The 15,154-nt window shown below is 37.5% G+C and overlaps 1 protein-coding gene and 1 pseudogene across 1 annotated transcript in view; both read right to left on the bottom strand.

Annotated features, from left to right (window-relative positions):
- The window catches only part of LOC149211035 (multisubstrate pseudouridine synthase 7-like), a 361,532-nt gene that overhangs the window by 200,794 nt on the left and 145,584 nt on the right, over positions 1–15,154 (bottom strand). The gene's annotated exons all lie outside the window — the stretch shown is intronic.
- On the bottom strand, positions 11,169–13,364 carry LOC149211036 (uncharacterized; annotated as a pseudogene).

The raw sequence follows: 15,154 nt of genomic DNA, 5'->3' as shown, positions 1-15,154 counted from the left end.
AAGATTATATTAATAAAAGCATTGATACTTGTTGTTCATCTTGTGTTTTGAATATAAATGTTTTAACTGGTAAAATAATAGTTGAAAAAGAAATATTGATTCACCCCCCCCCCCTCTCAATATTTCCAACAATGATCTTGGAGGTATTTCGACACTTTAAAGACAAAATAATTTTTTCTTTACAAGATACAATGTGCCCATAGGGTCTTCAAAATATGACAATGACTCTTTGACAAATCCTAGAAGCACTCAATGGGTGCTTGACCCATAAACTTTCATTTCATTCTTTACAAAAATACATTTCATACTTATGAAGACCAAACCTTGTTACACATTCTTCAACATGCACATCACAGGTCACATACAAACTGCCTTACAAAAGCCCAGCTACACCTTCAAGGGTACTTGACATATCAAGATTACTTGTTGGATGATATCAAATGCTCCAGCTACCATGTGAAGTTTATATTGTCATTGTTGTGGTGTTGCTTGAATGAAGTCGTCTTACTTCACTTGTCATCTACTGGAACAAGTGCATCATAATTAAGGTCCACAAGGTGCTCAAAGCGAAAAAACAATAACTAATCTTTGCACTGTATCACATATTAAGCCTCCATAGTCAAGTCCACAAGTGTATTGTAATCCGGACTTCTTGATTCATCAAGTAATGTTTTTGTTGCTCTTAGATTGAGCCCCAAACTAACTGCAGTATAACGAAATCAAAAATCGCAAGCCAATGGCATAAGAATGATTGAGGTTTCCTTGGGTTCTTCTGAAGATAATGATCTTGTATTAGAGATGCCATTCAATGAATAAAAACAGGCGTTAAATCTAGTGTGATCTGCTCAAATGGATACCCTAAGGAGGATCGAAGGTGGCTACTCTAAATTTTTCTTCAAAAAAACTTGCAAACACCAAAACAAATCATTGTTGACAAAGGCACTAGACTGCTTTAGAATTGATTTAATTATTTTGCTCAGAACCTAGTGGCTTATACAGATTAGGTCACTTCCTTGATGACACAAAAACTCAGAATTTCAAGACTAATTTTACATGCCACAAACGTTGGTTTAGAAAAGAAAAAAAAAATAGTCTTGTGATTTCTAAGGAACCCCAGGTCGAGACTTCAGAGTTAAGGCCGCAGGAAATGTAGATAGACTTTTGCGATTTCATACTCAATTTCCAAAACATATTCTTCAACTATCCTTCAAAATATCAGTTATTTAAAAGCTTTGTTGATCCTACAAGAAGAGATCCATGCTAAACAAAACCCTTTTTACCTAAGTTCAGTATCTAAAACACTTTGCTCAAAATATTTCTGAGGAATTGCAGAGATGATTTAATGTTCATGGTAGATGCCCTAAGGAGGGCCGAATCACTTGCAAGAGAAAAACAGATCCAATAATCCCCTTATACCCACAAAACGAACAATAAAGAACCCTCACACTTCCACAGATTCGAGCTACTTTTCAAATGTATCCTTACACCACAGGACCAAGAAAAAGTTTAGAGAACAAGAATGATAATCGTTTTTTTGCTACATTGGAAAGAAGGATTCAAGTCCCTTTTATAGTTTTTGGAAGGAGTTCTTGAAGGATCTGAATTCCTGCATTGGAGGGACAGTCTTCGATTTCAAATTTAACTTGTGGAGGGAAAACTTCAATTAACTTATAAAACCAAACAACCTCATATTCCCTTTGATCACTTGAAAATAATAATTCGTAAGTGACCTTTGGAGATAGGAAGAACGATTTTAATCCATGGTGGGTGGCCTTATAATATAAACTTTTGACTTGACCAAAGAGAAGTTGCCACATCACCACCCTTTGGGGTTTTTTCCCATGAGTGTGGGTAGTCAACTTCAAACAAGAATATCTCTCAATACATAAGGACTCTCGCGCCCTACCATATACCATCAAAATCAACTCGACAACGAGAATCTGATAGCGAGGATCTCCAAGAAAAATTCAGTGATCTAATTCTTCTTAAACCTTCAACAAGTGCAGGGTATGTCCGTCATCTAGGGAATCTAAACCCTAGAGCTAGGATTTCCAACCATCCTTCCATTGGAGCTTCCAACTAGATCAAAGTGTAGGAATTTACAGGGTAAGTTACTCAGATAGAACACCAAAGGACACCACTCACAAATAGATCATAGATCAGTACACCGTTATTCTTGACGTGGTTAAAACCCTCAAAGAGGGAAACAGTCCACGGCTTGAGCCAATGCAGCCACTTCAGGCAATTTATTAATGTAAAAGAAAGAAAAATTACATAAGCTTCTCTCATGAACAGTCACCTTACAAATGACCCTCCATGCTCTTTAAATAGAGATCATGGACCAATCGGGTGTTAAGACACAAATCAAGTGTCGGTAATACCAAGGAGAGAATGAACCATCAGATCACTTCATGTCTAGAACATATCGTGACCGTCGGATTGTAAGTTACAAAAAGTACATACTAAAGAAACACACTTTACCTAACTATACACTAGACCAAGTTATACTTAATTATTTCCTATGTGTCGGAATATCCTAACATCCCCCCTTAAGAACAACTTGAGATAGGATTGAAGGATGTACAAATATGACACAATAGGAGAAGGAAGGAGGCATTAGAGCCTATCCCCCATTAGTGACAACTTCCTGAACTCCAACCATAAATCGAAGTTTAATAAACTTCGCCTCTGTGAGAGCCTTTGTAAAGATGTCTGCAACTTGATCATCGGTTGAACAATATTGCACTTCAAGAACATGGATATGAATGAGCTTTTTGATGAAGTGCATGTGTAATTCAATGTGTTTGTTGCGCTAATGTTGGACTAGATCTTTGCATACTTGAATGGCACTTTGATTATCACACCAAAGTGTAGTCGGATGTTGTTGCTGAAAGCCAAACTCTGACAGGATCTGACGAAGCCACAGAGCTTCCTTACTAGCTTCTATGGCGCCACGATACTCTGCTTCCGCTGAAGAAAGAGAAATGGCACTTTGCTTCTTGCAAGCCCATGTAATAGGTCCAAAACCAAGAGTGAAAACATAACCTGTAGTAGATTTCCAATCATCAGGGTCACCATCCCAATCGGAATCAGTGAAACCAACCAATAGAGGAGATGCTTATGCACTGTAATGAATCCCAAACTGAATTGTACCTCGAACATAACGAAGTATTGTTTTAGTTGTTTTCCAATGACTTTCATGCGGGTTTTGCATAAACTAAGCAATAAGGCCAACAACAAAGGAAAGGTTAGGACGGTATGCGTCAAATACAAAAGTTTTCCTACAAGCTGACGGTATAAGGTAGCATCAACTTCAGGGGAAGTAAAAGTGACTGAAAGTTTGGCTCCAAACTGAAAGGGAGAAGGGGCTAGCTTACTGTCTTCCATGTGAAAGTGGCGTAGAAGATCACAAGCATACTTGGACTGGGAAAGGGAAATACCTTCCTTAGATTGCAAGACTTGAAGACCAAGAAAATAATGCAAGTGTCCGAAGTCTGTCATTTCAAACTGGTTTTTAAGGCTGTGGACTTCACAAGGTTTATAAGGTTGGGATCACTACTAGTAAGGATATGATCATCAACATAAAGAACAAGAATGATAAGAGACTTACCCACTTTCTTGGTGTAGACAGTTTTGTCATAATGACACCTAGAAAAGCCAGTATCTAAAAGAAAGCTATCCATTTTGGCATACCAAGCCCGAGGGGCTTGCTTGAGACCATAAAGGGATTTCTTCAGCCGATATACAAGGCTGGAATCTGTTTGTATAAGGCCAGGAGGTTGTTCCATAGAGATTTCTTCATGCAAGTACCCATGCAAGAAGGCAGATTTAACATCCATTTGAAGGACTTCCCATTTGAAAGAGGCAGCAAGGGAAAGAACAAGGCGGATAGAGTTCATTTTGGCAACAGGAGAGAAGCTTTCATTATAGTCAATGCCTTCAACTTGTGGAAAACCCTTAGCAACAAGACGAGCTTTATGTTTATCAACTTTTCCATCTGGTGCAAACTTGGTTCTGTAAACCCATTTGCATCTAACAAGTTTTCGTCCCTTTGGAAGAGGAACAAGATCCCATGTATCATTTGCCAATAATGAACGATATTCTTCATTCATAGTTGCATCCCAATCTAGATGGGATGAAGCTTCCACAAAGGTGTCAGGATCACAATTCGTTGAAGCTTGAGCCAGTAAAGAAGAAGCTCTATCGAACTGAGAACGTGTACGTTGCTGATCCTGAAGCTTCCACAAAGGTGTCAGGATCACAATTCATTGAAGATTGAGCCAATAAAGAAGAGGCTCTATCGAACTGAGAACACGTACGTCATTGATCTGTAGGATCACCTGCAAGAGCACCTACTGCATCCCGAGTAGCATAGACCCATTTTGGAAGCTGAGGAGCTGAAGGAGGATCTCGAGAAGGTGGGGGAGGATTGTCATCCTCGTTGTCATCATCTGAAGAAGAAATATTTTCAGAAGTAGAAGGGATAGAGAGAGGTGGCATATTGGCCGAACTAGGCTCATAGTGATGCAGGAGCATTCAACCCAAGAGAAAATCATTGTAAATAAGTAGATATAGGGGGTCATGTATTTTTTAGGAAGTTGGATTCCTAAGTGATAAATTAATGTAATATTAGGTTTTTAAGTGAATTAATTAGATGTGTGAGATATCTTGTAAATGCTCTCGAATAAGGAGCACATGAGTGGGCAATAATGACAAAAGAGTCTAAAGTCAATTAGGACTCTTTAAGCAGTGTCATCATTCGAGGGATGAGAGAGAGCTTTTAGGAAATAATTAAAGTAGAAGTGGGCAGAGGATTTAGGAGTCAGTTCAGAGGATTTAGGAGTTATATGGAGGAGCGGACCCGCCGATAGTTATAAAAGCGGGTGCATAGAATTTGAGATCCGCTATATGTGTTCCGACAGGGTTTTTCCCATTGTTCCTTTGTATTTGCATTAAAGTGATGCGGCCCAGTTCCAAAGGAAAATCACATATCGGGAAACAGAAGGAGCGTGGGTTAATATAAGCCGCGGGGAAGCCGATTGCGATTGCGATAAAGGTACAACCTTGATAATTGTGTAGAGGTCGTACCGAGCTAGAAAAAGGTTTGAAATGCGGGTTTTCCTTTGTAAATGGTTTTATAAGGAAATAGCACCAAATAAAGGTTTTATATGTAAATATATATATTAACCACTATTTTAAGAGGGAAAGGTTGATATATATGCGGGCTTATGGGTTTTATAATGGATTAAAGAGGGTTTTAATTCCCGATAGAAGGATTTAGAATGATGACTCTAATAGAGTCATAGACAAAGGCTTGAGGGTTGTTTAAAAGTCCCGATAGGAGGTTTCAGCGGGGTGATTGCGTTCCAACATAAAGGAACTGTAAAAGAGGGCCTTAACCATTTATGGTTAGAATATTTGACTCCTTTGTGAGTTAAATACCTGGGACAGGTGTATTTGTGCATGTTAATGCATACTGTGGGTGTAAAGCGGGGTAACCCTGCATCATAGTGGTATCAGAGTAGAATTGAAGTTGAAACAATTGGTTAAAACAGAACAAAGAATTCTATGTGAAAGAATTTAGAACAGAGTATGTGTTAAGGTGTTTATGCAGGCAAGGAAGAATCAGATTCTCATCTGACAGAAGGAAGGCACATAAAGAGGTGATGTGTAGCAGAACTAGCAGATGCAAGAGACAAAGGAAATCCATTCAAGGTACAAGTGGAATGGTGAAACAAGATCATGCTGAGATCTTGAAGGTGAGGTGATATGTTATGTTTTAAATTGAGAATATGTGTTTTTTACACTAATGCACAGGAGACAGCAATAGAAGCTGTGAGATGAGAACGAGATGGGTTCTTGAAGACAGAGTAAGGAAAACACTCTGATAGAGAAGTGGCAGTGAACCTGAAGAATCCAACAAGAGATTGGACAGAGAGGACAGCTGAAGTGTTCTCAAGAGAAAGTGAGAGATTGCAGAAGCCTAGAAGGAGCAAAGGTGTTGCTCAAGAGGAGGTTCCAAATAGAGGACCGTGCTTACCAAAAGACTAAGTGAGGAGAACTTAGTGAGGTAAGATTGCAACAAGGAGGACTAGCTGTTGCAGAGGCTTATTGCAGATGAGTGAGAAGCTCATGAAGAAATAGGAGAAGAAGATGACTACTCAGAGTCATAGTAGAGGTTCAGAGAGAAGCCACAGCAGAGGATATGAGAAGAAGGATGCCAAGGCAAATGGCAAGAGGGTGAGTCAAGAGGAAATTGACAAAGAGGTTGCAGAGCTAAAAGAACAACTCGATGCATTAAGGAGGATACTAGAGGAAAACCAGAGACTACGTTGGGTCTTGAGGAAGAAGCCAGTGGAATGGCATGAGATGCAGAGAAGGCTACAGCGAAAGCAAGTAAGGTGGCTGATGGAAAAACTCAAGGAAGTTGAGTTAGAAATGGAAGAGTCCATTTGTGAACCAGAACAAAGAGATTCTCAGAGAAAGTGAAGATGAAGACTTGAGGACTGAAACTTCAAGTGAGGCCAAAGGGTCACATGGTTTTAAATCTAACAAATTTGTGTATGTTTGCAGGTGAAACATGTAAAGAAGGACAATTCGCTGATATTGTCATAAAGGAGGAAGAAGACAAGCAGAATCTAAATTCTGTTCTGGAAGAAGATGAGATAGATAGGTCTCATATACAGTTGGGGAAAGATATCAAGCAACCAAGTGAAGGGCTTGAGGAGCTTGAAGAGGAGACCATCGAAGAATTTCTGAATCATATGAAGGATTTAGAACAGCAAGGAGATATGATGGTTGAAACATCAAGTGGGACCATAGGGTCTTATGTTTTTAAAATTGATAGTTTGTCTGTGGATGCAGGACAAATGCAGGAGAATGTTAATGCAAATGGTGAGACAAGGATAGCTCTTGGGAAAGATAAATAGCAAGAGACTGAAGGCAAACTTGAAGAGGAGATTATGTTAGCTGAAAACATAGTAAAGGATCATCAATCCACCATGATGATAGGCACAAAGGAAATAGCCATGGAAGCTGTTGAGACAGTCAAGGAAAAAGAGGGACATCTACTGAAGGATGTTAAGAAGGAAGAAGACTATGCAAGAGACTTAGCAAAGGGAGAAAAGACATCTGATGATTTATCAATAACAAAGGAAGGTATGGAAAACTGTGTGAAATTTCCAAAATCTACTCCAATTGAAATTATTGAGTTATATAGAAAATTAGATTTTCAAAGAAGGGAGTTGGAAAGACAGAGGATAGATGTTCAAGAGAGATTGCTGAAAAGGGAAGACAAAAGAATTGTCATGAATGACAGTCATAAGAAAAAGGAGATGATAATGAGAATTCAGCAGATTGACACTGCAAAGGAAGGAGTTCACTACAATGGACAAGAGCAGGAAGACACCATTAGGACAGATGGTGTGGAAGAGAGACTAATGGACAGTCTCATGAATTCTTTTGAGAGTTCAACTCAGCATACTGATGTGCTGACAGAGGAGAAAGAAACAGTGCAGCAAGTTGAATTGTTGCCAAAGGAAGATGAGGCACAGAAGCCTTGTGTTTTTTATTTTAACAAGTGTTTTATGAGTGCAGGTTTTGTTGCAGGTACTGAAGGAAATTTGGCACAGAGGAATAGCCAAATAAAGATGAGAGAAGAAGATTCTATGGAAGAATTCAATCCATGGAACAGAGATGCTCAATTGCTGGAAAGAATGTTGGACAGTCATGATTCACCTTTAAGCATAAGCGTGGTTGATAGACATTTAGGAACACTTCCTCAACTGTCCTTCAATCTCCCTAGATTTGAGTTTGGATAAAAGGTACAAACGCATCGCCTCGCAATTCTCTTGCATGGCTAGGTCCCTTGAAGGAACGAAGGCATGCGGGTTGCCTTGAACTCCTAGGTGGGTATCATTAATGAAGCCATTGCTTCCTTATCATAGCCTTCTTGCAACCACCTATTAGTCCTTACCAAGTTGAAGTGAGGGGAAGTCATACCTTAGAGTAGGCATATAATAAAATCTACCAAGACCACTCTTTACATCACACACTCACTGATAACTTTGTTTCTTCTTGTACACAATTTGTTATCGTACAATTTCTGGATAGTGAGCTTACTATTCACTTACAAGCATCTCATTTAAAATTAATGTACTTGTCTATTTTATTTTCATGCTCATATTAATTGTTCTTTAAATGTTATATCATTCTATAACATTCTTGAGCATCTCTATTCAAGTACAAGCTTTATTCTATTGCAAGAAATATTTTCATCTTGGTGTTCATATCTCGAATTTGTATATAATCTATTGCAGTTTTCCATTTTTGCATCTTGTTGTAACTTGAAGATTATATCTCATTGCAAGTATTGTAATTTCTTCTTGAACGTATATTTCTTGCAAGTACATTTGGCACTGGTCTAATTATAACTTTCCTTGCAGGATGTATCTCATTGAATCTAACTAATATATCTACATATTTGATGCTGTATATGCTCATAATTATTTGAACTTGCTAATAAATTTCACTTCAAGTTATATTTCAAGTCTGCCTAATTAATTTACTAACATCATAATCTCCTAGAACTTGTTATCTCTAGCAAGTTTTCCATTAGAAATCTTCCTTAAGGACCACCCCCCTTGACTTAGTTAGGAGAGAGTTTAAATGGAGAGAGTTGGGATCACATGACAACCCCTTATTTGAGTATTGCCACAAAGCACACACCTTGTGGGGTTGAGGATTTTTTCCACTTTTTTGGCTGTGCAATTTTGTAAACAACAGGACCTAACCAGTTTGAACATGTTCGTCTGATCATTTTGAGGCAAAAATCAATTTGGACTGGTGATTTGAACCGTTTTTGGTTGGTTCGATAACGATCGATTATGTAATGGAGTCAGTCGATTCTGTAATGGAACCAGCCAGTTCGATACCGTTTCAGTAAAGTTGCGTAGAATGCAGCAAGTGGGACCTATTTTTCTTTTTATCTTTTAATTATTATCTTAGGTCGGCACTAGCCCACAATAGGTGCCTAATAATCAAGCCTATAGCCCTACTATTGCTATTCAACTCATGGTAATCTTAAATTATTAAAGTAAAAGTGGCATTCTCCTTTCTATTTCATTTTCATCCTTTTACATAAATTTTTAACATTACCATGAAATGACTTAGGATGTTTGAGAGTGGTTCTTACCTCATTGGATTTCATATGGAGAAAGTAGAATTTTAGATCTCACTCAAAATCTAGAAAACTTAACAGTTTTTCGGGATTTCAGGATTGGGGGAATTGAAATGTTTCCATTGGATTTTGTCATTTATGAGGGTATTCAACTAGCATTTAATCAAGAGCACCAATCCCTTTATGTACCTTGATGTTAGTGGAATTGTTTGTTGAACCCCTCTATCATGACCCTACTAAAAATGTACCTATCACTCAAACAAAATCATGAATTGCAATGCTAAGCATTTTTTATCTTATTTTAATGCTTAGAGGGTGATATTGATGACAAAGATCCAATATAGGCAAATATTTTGATGCTATGTAGGTATTTGTTGTAGCATGATTTCTTTTGGATGCTAGAAGCCATCTAGGTCTTATTTTTTGATGTATTTTTAGTTCAAATGTGGATTGCACTAGGTGTTATTTTGGTTATGTGCACCCTTACATGCTCTATAAATGAGAACTTTTGCTTATTTGTGTATCCTTCAAAATATGTACAATGATAGAAGAAAGGAAGATGAGCACCTTTCCTACTATCTCTAGTGGTAAATAATCTGATATTACACAATTGCAGGCTTGACTCTGATCCGTTAGGAAATGTAATATCCTCATATAGAATATGAGGTGGTTGACAAAATAAAGGAACTATGGATGAAAGTTCCTGAGAAACAATATGTGAAGAAAGTAAGGAGAGATGATGAAAGGCGCATTTGTGGTCATCAACATTTGTTGACTAGAAGGATTGACCATGACATCTTCATGGGAAAGGTATGTAGAGTCCAATGTAGTCTGGGAAAGAAAGAGACCCTTGACATTTAATATATGTTTGGAGATGTGTCAAGATGTATGCAAGATGTTAATGCAAACAAGGAGATGTCATGTTGAAATACCATCACAAAGGTAATTTTGATTTAATGTTCATTTTATATTTTTGAACAATATCTGGATGGGCTAATGCAGGGCTACCAAGGGAAGAGTTGTATATGTCATCTACAACTGATACTCATGTGGTAGGATGAAAGATCCTAAAGGAAACATGACATGAATAAGGTAGCAAGGTATGAAAGAAGGCTAGATATGGACAAAAGGATCACTTTTCGATGAAAGGAAGGATGACATGACTGACATAATTCATAAATGAAAGTGATGGATGGTTCGTACCCTACAAAGAAGTCCCAAAAGAAGAAAGCTCCATGACAAAGAAGATAAAATTCATGACATCGAAAGAAGGAGCTCTTACAACAGTTGGTCATCACATAATCTCCACCTAGAGAGTTGTTGGAAGCGAGTCCCTGGTTAAGAGGGAGCTTCTGTACATTCCTTTTATGGAATGGGTTGGTCATCCTTGGTGAAGAGGGAGTGACAAATATGATTCTCTACTTATACATCATTCTTGTCTTCACTTTGGAAGAAAGAATGGAAGATTGGATAAGCATCTGGCATCCGATACTCTTTGAGGATGTGGTAGGGCATCCAAAACAAGAGTAGCCGTAGAGGACCGATATTCTTTGAGGTCAGGGAATCCAAGATAAGAAAAGTCCTGGTGGAACCAATGTTATCAAAACCGAACCAGAAAACCATATGGACTGGGAACTGATCAGAATCGGCAAAGAAACACATAATATCAAAAAATAAAAATAAAAATAAAATAAATAAATAAAAATAAAAATAACCATGTTTACCAAAAACACATAAAATATTTATATTTTAAAGAAAAAACAAACATATTCATGTGCATCCATATGAATCCAAACCATTTATACACAAATATGCAAAAGTTCTCATTTATATAGCAAGTAATAGTGCATATAACTAAAATATCACTTAGTGCAAAACATCGTTGAACCAAAAATGTTACAAAAATCAAGAAGCATGCTCTAAAAGGCCTTTATAGTCCAAAATAACATGATATATCATAGTATTATACTACAACCTACAATACTACAAGCTACAGCTACAACAAATCAATGATCAAATCATCATCCTGATCATCATCATCCTCCTCATCCTCATTTGAAGAATGAGTAGCATCCAAGTCTGCAATGGGATTATGGCTTGATTCCCCTGGCCCTGAAGCTGCTACTGGTGCTTCTGATATATCTGCCTCTGCATCCTGTGGAGGTGGGTCCAAGTCCAACCAAGAAAGGTATTCATTGTGAAATGTTGGTGCTTGACTCTCCACAACCCATTTTGATGTTGGATCAAAGCCAGCCAAGACAATGTTGGTTGATTCAGGGGTTTTATTCAACAATTGGTTGCGCCTCAACCTAAAGTTGTACTGAACAAAAACCATGTCATTCAACCGCTTTTGCTCCAAACGGTTCCTCTTCTTAGTGTGTATACGCTCAAACACACTCCAATTCCGCTCACACCTTGAAGCACTACATGTCTGGCTCAATATTCTAATTGCAAATTTTTGCAATTGAGGGCATTCACCACCAAATTGTTGCCACCAATAAGCTGCAAAAAAGGTGGAAGGAAAAAAAAGTATTAGCAAATGAATTTGAAAGTTGAAACTTGGACTCAACAATTGCAAATTGAAATGAGTAATATAAGAATTTGCAAATTTTGATAGTTCTTGCCTGGGGGACTCTTTGCTCTATTTCTTACAGCCATAAAAATTCCAAAGGTACTGATACTCTTACTGAAATTCAAGATCTTGTTATGAATCTAATCTTGAGTCTTGGAATCTGGGGCCATACACTCAATGCATTTATACAATCCCCCTAATACCTCCCCATCAGCGTCAAAATTTGTAGCGTAATGGTACCTTCAAAATTCAGAAAAAGAACAAAAGAATTAAAAATATAAATAAAAAAACATATTCATCAAGTCAACAAAACTTAAAATTTAAAACTTATAAGCAATGAGCATTGAAATCCAAAATTACATACCTTGATTTTAAGTAGTATCCAGTTGCATGTAAAGGTCTATGGAATTGTTTGTTTCATCTTCCATCAATGATTCTCCATAGAGGAATGTACTTTAGTCTTTTATCCCCATATGTCGCATTTATTTGTTCCTTGGCTTGATCCATGGCCTCATAAACAAAACCTATGGCAGGTTTATCACTATCCACCATCTGCAAAACTCTGACAAGAGGCTCACTAAATAGCACAGTCTCCTCTGCCTTTGACCAAAATCTTTTATCAAATACTTGGTCAACCTTTTTGCTCCTCTACGTTGAAATCCATTCATCACATGAAAACATCTTCCTCAAGTTTGTTGTTTGTTGAACAAGGGATTGCAACAAAAAGAAGTTGCAAATCGTGTGATGATTGATCAAAGTTCAAACAGGCTCTTTACCCCTTGTGTGCTTTCTCATAAGGTTCAAAACCCATGAGTGGTTATAGTGTACCTAGTTATGGATTTTGCATCTCCCCACACTTTTTCACCCACTCAATTTTGCTAATATCCTCAAGCATGAGGTCCAAACAATTGGTTGCACATGGAGACCACCAAATGGTGGGGTATTTTTCCTCCAACATCTTTCCCACTACAAAATAGTTAGAGGCATTATCTGTGATAACTTGTACAACATTTTCAACCCTTACTTCCATAACTACTTCATCCAAAAGACGAAATAGCAATTGTGCATCCTTCACCTGATCAAATGCATCAATAGATTTTAGAGCATAGTACCTTTTGGACAAGCAATTAAGAAATTTAATATGGTGCGAGATCTACCAGCAGTCCATCCATCAGACATAATTGTGCATCCTAATTTGGTCTATGAGTGCTTGAACTCTGTAAGGTACTCTTGTATTCTTTGGACCTCATTTTGTAAAAGTGGCCCCATGATATCATGAAAGCTAGGGCCTTTGAAACCTACTCCACATGAAGCTATAGCATCAATCATGGGTTGATAATATGCAGAATTAGTAGCATTAAAAGGTATGTTTGCATCATACCACCATCTAGCAATGCATTCATATGCAGCCTCCTTCTCTATCTTCTTCCATTTAGCATCAAGGGTTGGTTGAGAACCAGGGGTGGTGCGGGGTACAAAGGAGTCAATCCCTTTACGAACTATTGTCCTCTTCAAGTTAAAAGCACTTGAACTACCCTCTCCAACTCTAGCAGGGAAACTAGAGCAATCTTCAAAACTAAGCATATATTCTTCAAAATCAAGGTCACTGAGCATTGCATCATCCTTGACTTTTGCCTATATATTTTTTTAATTCTTTTGTTTTCCCCTTTTCTTCGTTGTAGGCTTCAATTAAACTTTGCATCTCTGCTTTAAAATCATCACAAACATTTTCACAAGGTTTTACTTGCCCTCTCTAATGTGTTAGGTGTTCTTTAATTCTATGGATCCCCCCACCTTTAACTTTCTTCTCACAATAGTTGCATACTTTTATCCCTTGTTCATTGAAATGGTAGTGAACCCAAGTTCAATCATTCTTGTTTTTGGGGGCCATGAAGAAGAAATGAAAAATCTGCATAGAAAACCCTAGGGTTTTTAGAATTCTATGGCAATTTTTTTAGAGAAAAATAAAAGAGGAATAGAGGCAATGAAATACCTGGAGAAGATCTGTAAATTTTGAGAAGAGAAGAAGCTCCAACCAATCTGAAAATAAACTCTTTAATCAGCTCCAAACTCTCCCTCAGAAATTTGCCATGAAATCCCTCAAAATAACCCTACAAATTTCAACAATTGTTGAGAAAAAAATAGAAGAAAATAATGGCCATAATTTTTTTTCAAAATAAAAATTACAAATCTGGATTCTGCATAAAAACACTAGGGTTTTAAAAAATTTAGGGAAAAAAAGATTAGATTTCTGAAGAAAAATTTTACGTTAATGGTTGAAAAAAATACCTTGAATTTCCCTCTTAATTTTCTAAAGAAAATCAGCTCCAAAATCCTCCCAAATCAGCTCTGGAGCAGCCCCTACAAATCTGCATAAAAACATTGGGGTTTTTAAATTTTTTGGGAAAAAACAAACTAATTTTTGGAGAAAAATGGAACAAAAATAGATGGCAAAAAATACCTTGATTTACCCTCTAAATTTTTTGGAGAAAATCAACTCCAAAATCCTCTCAAATCAGCTATGTAACAGCTCCAACAAAATAAAAATAAAAAACTCTTCAACCAGCTCCAAAAACCACTGAAGAAAACCCAAAGATCTCTGGGAAAAAAAAATCTTTGAACTAGCTTGAAAATCTACCAACCCAACAGCGCTCCAAGACTCCAATTAGCTCTTCAAATATGCAAAAAATCTCCCTTAGAACAACCCTACAAAAAACTCTCTGAATTCTCCTCACCGAACTCGGCTCAAAAATTGCAAGAAACTCAAATGAATAGTGTGGGTGAAATAGAAGGGGTGGGGGTGTTTAAATAGCTTTGGTGGGGGCTAGAGTAGGTTACAAATTAGGGACAATATTAAAATTAAATTAAATTAAAAAAAAAAACGATTCTTTTATGCCCAGGTTGCGCGTCCGTGGACATTGTGGACCGACCGAACCAACATACGAATCGAAACAGACCAGTTCGGTATCGAACCGCTCTGTTCCGGTTCGTACCAGTTTTGGCCTCCAATCAGTCGGACAGCCCGGTTCCGATCTGGTTCCGATAACATTGGTTGGAACATACTCTAAGAGAACCCGGGTGGGGTATGTTTGAAGAGAGACAATGATGATGGTGTCTATAAACCATTGGTCTCGCCAGCCTTGTGCTCTGATCTTGTGGAGAGATATAGTGGTTAGTCAAGGCCTTGATATGTGGCAATGTTGTATGATATAATGCTAAACAAATGGGTTACCAATCTGACTCTTCTTATGAGAATTATTCATATTGAGAATGAGTACCTTGTATGGATTATGAATACTTCCCTAGTTAAGAGGGACTGTTGAAATATGTAACTTGGTTTTGTCTTCACAATGACATGTGTAATGTTGATTTTATGTATTCAATGAAAAGAGAAAAATAAATTT

Source organism: Pinus tabuliformis, chromosome 1_2 (genome assembly GCF_031772625.1).
Source record: "Pinus tabuliformis cultivar Carrire ecotype Pingquan chromosome 1_2, CPIR1, whole genome shotgun sequence".
Lineage (NCBI taxonomy): Eukaryota > Viridiplantae > Streptophyta > Pinopsida > Pinales > Pinaceae > Pinus > Pinus tabuliformis.
This window is presented reverse-complemented; position numbering and strand designations above follow the sequence as displayed.